This window comes from Sciurus carolinensis, chromosome 7 (genome assembly GCF_902686445.1).
Source record: "Sciurus carolinensis chromosome 7, mSciCar1.2, whole genome shotgun sequence".
Lineage (NCBI taxonomy): Eukaryota > Metazoa > Chordata > Mammalia > Rodentia > Sciuridae > Sciurus > Sciurus carolinensis.
In genome coordinates this window covers 19,422,111-19,431,090 of record NC_062219.1, presented here as the reverse complement: position 1 = coordinate 19,431,090, position 8,980 = coordinate 19,422,111, and positions in this window count along the sequence as shown.

Sequence of the window (8,980 nt, the reverse complement as noted above, 5' to 3'; positions counted from 1 at the left end):
AAGTAAAAATAAGAAATAATAGTAAAAAACTTTGGCATGGATGGAGAAAGTTATATGTTAAAATTCTTTTATATTCTCAAATGCTGAAAGCCAAAGAGTAAAACATAGATACTTTTGATAATATCAAAATATCTCCTGGAGCAAGATGATATAAGCAAAGTTAAGCAACACACAAAAGAAAATATTTTAATCTCTCCAATTTGATGGGGCTTAACAAAGGTAATGAGTAAAAATGGGCAAAGGATGTAAAACAAGCATTTTTACAGAAAAGGTAATGCATATGTTAAATGTTAGTAAGGACACATTAGAAAATACAGCCAGTAATATCAGATTCATAAAAATGTATAAGTTTGATTATATCTTTGATATTCATAGAACATACATGAAAATAGTACTCATATTTTGCAGTTGGATTCGATTTATCTAAATAGATACTACCAAGTTTTCTCACAAAACTGCTATTCAATTTACATTCTTAGTCCATGTCTTGCCAAGAAGTGAGCCTGTTATCATTAGGGAAATATACTTATAAACCAAATCCCTTCCCAATCCAGAGACTTCTCTGTAGAGATAAAAGATGAAAAAATGTTTTATTATTGAACACGTATTAAATCAAAATGTGATGCCAATTACAAGAAATCCAGTAAGAGTTTGCAAAGACAAGGGGAAATTTCATTCTGGATATTCAGGGAGATTCAACACATTACATATCTTAAGATAAACAAGGAAAGATCCGCTTCTCATATCTGTATGAGAGGAGATAGGTTTGACTTGGTGTAAGGTACCTAATCAGATTCAAGGCTCCTACCCCACTACAGAGACTATGAGATAGAGGACCATCCTCCTTGAAAATTACATTTCAGAGATGAATTCCCAGGAACTCAAGAAAGCAGTTTAGTTTATAAAAGAATTTGCACGCATTTCAATGAGAGAAAGGACCTGAAAGTTTTCTAATGTAAATAACTGTCAGAAAAGGATATGTTAAGAGTCTCTTCCTTTATTTTCAACACAGGGAATTAAACCTTACATTTTAAAAGTATTTGTCCTTACTGTCAACCCTGGGTAAGTACCTTCTTGGGGTTATACAGGGAAGAAGATAGAGAAATCTCTTCACCACAGCGTTGCTCACATACAATTATGAAAAAAAAAAAAAAAAATAGAAACAATCTAAATGCCCTTCTATAGGGAAAAAGTAAAACAGTCACTACTATGTCCATAGTAGGCGATATTGTGCAGCAGTGTGATAACATTTATACAAAATGGCAGCACACGCCTGTAATCCCTGCGGCACTGGAGGCCAAGACAGGAGGATGGTGAGTTCAAAGCCAGCCTCAGCAAAAGTGAAGCACTAAGCAACTCAGCGAGACCCTGTCTCTAAATAAAATACAAAATAGGGTTGGGGATGTGGCTTCAGTGGTTGAGTGCCCCTGAGTTCAATCCCTGGTTTCCCTCCCCCACCAAAAAAAAAAAAAAAAAAGAATTTAAAGACTTGGTGAGGCATCTGGAAAGACTGCATTTGCCTCAGGGAAGTGCTGAAATTGGTGATGTTGGTCAAGGAAGAGTTTAGCATTAGCTAATGTTTACATTTTTGTGGCAATGTATTATAGGTATTATTAACAATTCATTTTACACTGATCACAGTGTTTTCTACAGTATCATTTAAATGGAAAGGAGCATTTCCATTTGGAACATAATGCTTTAAAAATAAAAAGCAGTTTGAATTATCTTATTTTTTACTACATTAAATCACACATCACCACTGATTTACCCTTCCCAGATATTACATATATGGTTTATTTAACAAATTAGTTAATTGCCTAAAGATTAATAGCACAATATCCAGTTCAGAGTTAAAATCTATGTGTATATTTTCATGGGGTGAAGTTTTTGTCATTCATTCTAGACAGGGTTCAAAGATAGACAACCACAATTTGAAGAACAGACGTCATATGCATGTAAAATCATATGAGCCATACATTTCTCTTATATAAGATTCTATTTTGGAAGACGAACTGATAAAGACATGATTCAAGGGGCTGGAAGTGTAGCTTAGTGGTAGAGGACTTGCCTGGCATGTGTATACCCCTGTCTTTAATCCCCAGTACTGAAAAAAAAAAAAAACACAAAATAGTTTTCAATTTATATTTCTTCAAGTGGAGCATATATGGAAGAGGAGGAAGATGAGGTGATCAATTCTGGAGTTACATTTAAAGGACTACTGACTCAATTTACATATTGGTGATTCAATCCACTATTTCTGAAAAGTCATTTTAATGCCCTGGTATTGTCCAACAGATCCATTAACATTTCTCAAACAAGATTCATCAAATTCATTATTTTTCAGTCTTCTTCCTGCTGCCAAAACAGCTCTGAAATTTTGAATGTGTCTATATTACAATCTAAGAAATTATGATTATGTTCTTGTTCACTTTGAGATAACATGCAATGGCCAGGCATGATGGTACATGCCTGTAATCCCAGGTACTCTGGAAGCTGAGACAGGAGGATTGCAATGAGGCCAGACTGAGAAACTTATGGAGAATCCTGGGAATATAGTTCAGTGGTAGAATACACCTGGGTTCAATCTTCAGGGTTGTAAAAAATAAAATAACATGATGCCGTTTTGTAGTGGCATGATTATTTGCCTGAATTTTATAGTATGCATTTATAAAAACCTTTACTTTTCTATCTATAATCTTAAGAGTCATGCTGTTAAATTGTGATCTGAGAGCCTACAGAACTTTAAAGGAATACAGCAATTGCTTTAAATGAGGTCTAATAATAATGATGATTGAATCTAACTTCAATTTCAATTCAATATACTGCTTCACCTATCTGTAGTGAAAGACCAATTTCTACGGATTTAGCTTTTTATTGATTACAAAGTTTTAGGTAGCCTCCAAAAACTTTTCTCTTATAGAAATTCAGTGCCCTGAAGTATTATTGTACTTTCACGCTGGTTTCAGAATAATTTTAACAGGTGGAAGTAAAATCTGATTTTTTCCTAGTATAACACCTTTAAAAATTGAATATATTCTCTAAACTGTTTTGTAGTACTATGTAAACACATTTTTATCCAGTTGTATTTAACAGGAGGATGATCCAATGATAAATTCAGTGCATGTACAATATGGCAATAGTAGAGCTTATGTGGAAAGGAATTACAGTAAAACAGGAAAGCTGTGTAAGCCATTCTTCAGGTACATAAAATTGTAAGCCCATCGTGTTCTAAAATAATGGTAATAACTTAACTAGAAACCAGCTTATGCGCAAACATTTAAACAGCTTATGCTTCATCCCAGTATCAGGTGAAGACTGATTGCTAAATCCAAGCTAAGTTTAAAATATTACATTCTGATGTTATTTGTGTAGTTGTATACAAAAATATCCTCTTCAATGCATATCACATTTTTATTTAAAAACAAAAATAATATGAAATAAGTATTTCACTCTGCAAGAGATTTCTCAAGGTCTGTCACAACTTAATGAAGGCTCCCGAAGAACGTAGTCCATGCATATTTCAATTCAGCTCTAGGATGAGACAAATTAAGCTAAATCCAAACACAGCACATGAAATCCCATCCTGTGGCCAGTTCCTTTAACTTTTTATGGCTCTCCTGACTTGTGGATGCCAGACACGATTCTGATGTAACAATGAATGTTTAGTTAAAGCATGTCCATGTGTGAGCATGAACTGCTATTGGATTATTAGCTCCCAATCCCGTTCTTACAACTCAGAGGTGCTGACTACAGTCTTGTACTTTCCTATAATTCCCCTTACAATATACTAAATCAACAGATAAAGAAGGGAAGCCCATGCTTTCTTTTCTCATTAAAGAGGTGGACAAACTTCCAAGTGACTACTGGCAATGGTATTTTTAGAAGTGCATATTATGAAAGAGTCTGTCTTTTAACCTTTACTAAATGACATATTTATAAGTTCATTTTTGATGTTTCCTTGTTCTTTTCAAACCAAGGTTAATGATGAACTTGATAAGGGAAATGAAACAAGGTCTGCCAAGTGGAGTCACCTATGAGCTTCTCCACCCACTCAGTCTGCTTTTATTAAAGAAGAAACAGGAGCCAATATCCACTAGGTCCTTACATGCAATTTTTCATTTTTTTTCCACTCCTAATGTTTTAGATAAGATGTCCAATATGACATGGCTGGTTAACTCTGTTCTAATAGTTGTTTTAGGGGTCACCTTAAAATGTGGGAGTTCATTATTTCTAAAATAGGATTTTATGTGCTTTAAATATTAGAAATCAATAGCAGACATTTAAAAATAATTTTTGAAGTAAAGATGAGCATCACAATTAAAATAGTTGTGCTATTTAGCAAAACAAAATTGCTTTTTCCTCTGCCCTTTTTATATTTTTATTTTGAGACAGGGTCTCGCTATGTTGCAGAGGCTGACTCAAACTTGTGATCCTCCTGCCTCAGCCTCCCAAGTCGCTGGGATTACAGGCCTGCACCACCACTCAGCTAAGCTCCACTCCTGGATCAGAAGGCATGTTAGAGTGGGGAAAAGACTCAGAAAATAAGGTCCAATTAGAAACAGTACAAGGGAGAACAGACTGCTGAAAACACAGTAAGGATACAGAACACAGGATCACAAAGAGAAATGTCAGCAAATACAATGTTTTTAAATATCAAAGAAAACTTGCAGCATGAACAATGGAGGCCTATTAATTATGTATGAATATGCTAAAATAAAGTGACATATGGTTTGAAAATAATAGAATGGAGTTATGGTTTAGTTATGTGGTGTCCCCCCAAAACTCACGTGAGACAACGCAAGAAAGTTTGGAGATGGCTGGGTTATAAGAGGTTTAACCCAATCAGTTCATTAATCCCCTGATAGGGATTAATTTGGTGATAATTGTGCAGGTAGGTGGTGGCTGGAGAAGTGGGTCCCTCGGGGCATGCTGTTGGGGTTTATACTTTGTCCTCTTTAGGCGGAGCGCTCCCCACCCCCCACCCCATCCCCCTTCCTGGTGCCTGTTCCCAGCTGCTTTCCTGTGCCACACATTTCCGCCATGATGTTCTACCTCATCTCAGGCCCTGAAGAATGGAGTCGACCACCTATGAACTGAGACCTTTAAAACCAGGAGCCCCCAGATGAATTTTTCCTCCTCTAATTGTTCTTTTCAGGTCATTTGGTCACAGCAGTGAAAAAGCTGACTAAAACAGACGATAAAAGATAATAGAAGAGTAATACAAACCAAAATAAGATGCAAATCAAGCAAGATAAAATCAGGGCAAGAAGCCCTAAATGAAGCACAAGAAAACACTTTATTACAGAGAGAATAATTCATGATGAAGATCTAGCAGTTATGAATGTCATTACATAAATCAATGTGCATAAGGCAAGTTCTAAGAATTATGGGGGCAGAGAAGCATTTGTAGTATGAGACCTCAGCTGCACTTTCCTCAAACAAATGTGAAATAACATAAGATAGATCTGCAAACAAACAGAAACGATCTTTGAATAATCGATCGTTAAAGTAACTGTGGACTAAGCCATAGTGAAATCCCAAATTCCTAAAAATATTAAGAGCACTATCAACACTCATCAGAAGTAATATGATCAGAAAGATAAACCAAAATAGGAAATAAAGCAAACCTAACCTGAACATATATCTCAGGCCAAGGAGAAAGTCAAACTCAAAATTACAGAATGTCTGAGAAATCACTATAATGAAAATATCCTATGTAGAAACTTCTGAGCTTCAGATAGCATAATGCCAAAAAGAAAATGTTTCCAAACAATAAAGTAAAGTAATAACGATGATGTATAGAGCTAGCATCGTACTCAGGAAAAACTGAAAGCTTTTAATCTAGGATCAGGAACAAAGTAAGAGTGCTGATTCTTGCCACTTCTATTTCACATAGTCCAGCAAGCCCCAACCTGAGCAATTAGGTAAGAAAAGGATATAAAAGACATCCGATTTGGAAAGAAAGCAGTAAAAATGTCTCTGTAGATGACATGCTTTTATCTACAGAAAACTAAAGACCACACACACACACACACACACACACACACAAATCTATTAGAATTAATAAGATTGTTCACTACAGTACCAGCACAGAAAATCAACATTCAAAACTGTTGTACTTTTATGCACTGACATCAAACTATCTTAAAGTAAAACAATCTCATCAATGCCATTTATAAGAGCATCAAAAAGAAGTAAATACTTAAGAATAAAATTAGCCAGGAAGGTGAAAGACTTATACACAGATAACTAAAAAATAATGATGAAGAAATCCAAGCAGACATGATTAAATAGAAAAATACCCTGTGCTAGTGGATTGGAAGAACTAATATTGTTAAAATGTCCACCCTGTCCAAAGCAATTTCAAAAGTCAATGTAATTCTTATGAAAATTACAGTGGCATTTTTACAGAAATAGAAAAAGAAACTTAAATGAAAACTACAAAAGATCCCAAGTAGCCAAAGTAATCTCAAAAAACAACAAACAAACAAACAAACAAGGAAAAAACAAAGCTGGAGGCATCACATTTCCCGATTTGGGAGGAACTTTATGTAGAAGGAAATGAGAGGGAGGGGGATATGAAAAATGATGGAATGAGACAGACATCATTACCCTATGTACATGTATGATTACATGAATGGTATGAATCTACATCGTGCACAACCATAGAAATGAAATGATGTACCCGATTTGTATACAATGAATCAAAATGCAGTCTGTAAAAAATAAAAAAATAATAAATAATTAAAACAAACACACACACACACACACACACAAAGATTAAAACAGAATAGTACTGGCATAAAGATAGATATGAAGTCCAATGGAACAGGATAAAGAACTCCAAAATAAATCTACTCATATATGGTCAACTGTTATTTACCAAGAATTCGAAGAACACACAATGGGGAAAGGGTACATCATCAGTTCAGAACTGACAGCTAAATAAGTTCTGAAGAAAATATTCCATATTCTAAACATTTTTTCCCTTAATCAGACTTCAAATTAAACATTTTTGTGACAGATTTGCAAAAGGATTCTAACAAGAAAATTGCCTGGTTTTGCATTTATGGGAACTAAGAATTTAAAGGACAATCTAAAAGCATGATCATAGACTTTGAACCATTTGTAGAGGTTGAACAAGAGAATGTTTTGGATTTCTCTCCAGTTATGAATTGTAGTAAAAATTTGTGGGCTGGGGAGATAGCTCACTTGGTAGAATACTTCACTTGTAAGTACAAGGCCCTGGGTTCAATCCCCAGCACCGCAAAAGAAAAAAAGAAAAAAAAATTCTTTCAGAAGATGTTACTGAAAAAGTTTTTCTTTCCTCAATTACATTCTGTGCATTTTTTAAAAATACATACTAGTGATAGTAAGCTTACTATTCTGAGTCTTATATTTTAGGCATTTGGATGTGTAGGAATAATAAGTTTGACAACATGGTACATTAATAATAAATTACATAATGCTTCTGTTTTTCTTAATAGCAGAGAGATTTCTTGGTCCTTCACAGAAATCAACACAGATAAATGACTGAAGATATATTTAGAGAATGGAAAAGTGACATGAAATTGTCAGTGACAATAAAACAAATATGTAGGAGATTGAGGAATTTAGCATTTTGTTAACACTATTTTTATGTTCAGAAGGTAATTATAGTGCCAAGTAAAGTAATATTTACTAAAAAGAAGAAAAATAGCAAGCCATTTTAATCACTTCTTTTGAATCATACAAATTTTATGACATAAAAGAGATTTTATAACTGTCAGTTCTGAACATTTATGAGCTATTTGAATAAGGTAGAACATGAGCTATGTTATAGTTTGGATTTAAGGTGTTCCCCAAAAGTTCACATTTGGGGCAATGCAAAAAGGTTCAGAGGAGAAATGATTAGGTTGTGAGAGTCCTAACCCAATCAGTGATTTAATGCTCTGAAAGGGATCAGTGATTTAACCCCCTGATAGGGTGGTAACTGAAGTGGTAGGGTGTGGCTAGAGGAGGTGGGAATCGCAGCTTGGCTTTGGGTATATATTTGTATCTGGCAAGGGTAACCTTGCTCTGCTTCCTGATCACCATGTGAGTTGCCTCCCTCTGCCATGATGTCCTACCTCACCTTGAGCCCCAAGGAATGGAGCCAGTCACTTATGAACTGAGACCTCTGAAACCATGAGCCCTCAAATAAACTTTTCCCTAAAATTTTTCTGGTCAGATCTTTGAGTCACAGCAGCTAAAAAGTCAACTAATACAGAAATTGGTACTAGGAGTGGGGTTGTTGCTGTGACTAACCTGACTATGAGATTCAGAAGCTTTTGGAGCATTTTGGAATTGGTGGGAGGAATTTTGAGTTGTTCAGCAGTGCAAGCTGGAAATGCTTTAGATTGTTGCAAGCAGAGCTTAATGGCCAATTCTAGTGAGTGCTCAGAAGACCAGAATGTCAATAGAACTGTAAATAGTGAAGACAGGCCTCAAGAGGGTTCAGAGAAGGAGGACTCTATTGGAATTTGGAGTAGAGGCCATTCATGTTATGTTCTGGCTAAGAAATTATCTGCATTTTGCCTGTGTCCTGAGACTTTCTGTGAGGCTGATTTTAAAAGAAGTGGACTTCTTATTTTATTTTTTAATTAGTTCTAATTAGTTATACATGACAGTAGAATGCATTTTGACACTTTGTACACAAGTGGAGCACTTCTCATTCCCCTGGCTATACATGGTAAAGAGTCATATCAGTAGTATAATCATACATATGTATAGGTTTAAAATGTCTGTCTCATTATACTGTCCTTCCTATCCCCACTACCCCACTCCTTCCCTCACTGTCTTCTGCACAATCCAAAGTTCCTTCATTCTTCTCTACCCATCACCCACCCCCATTATGGATCAGCATTCGCTTATCAGAGAAAAACTTTGGGTTTTGGGATTGGCTTATTTCACTTAGCATAATATTCTCTAGTTCATCCATTTACAAGCAAATACCATAATT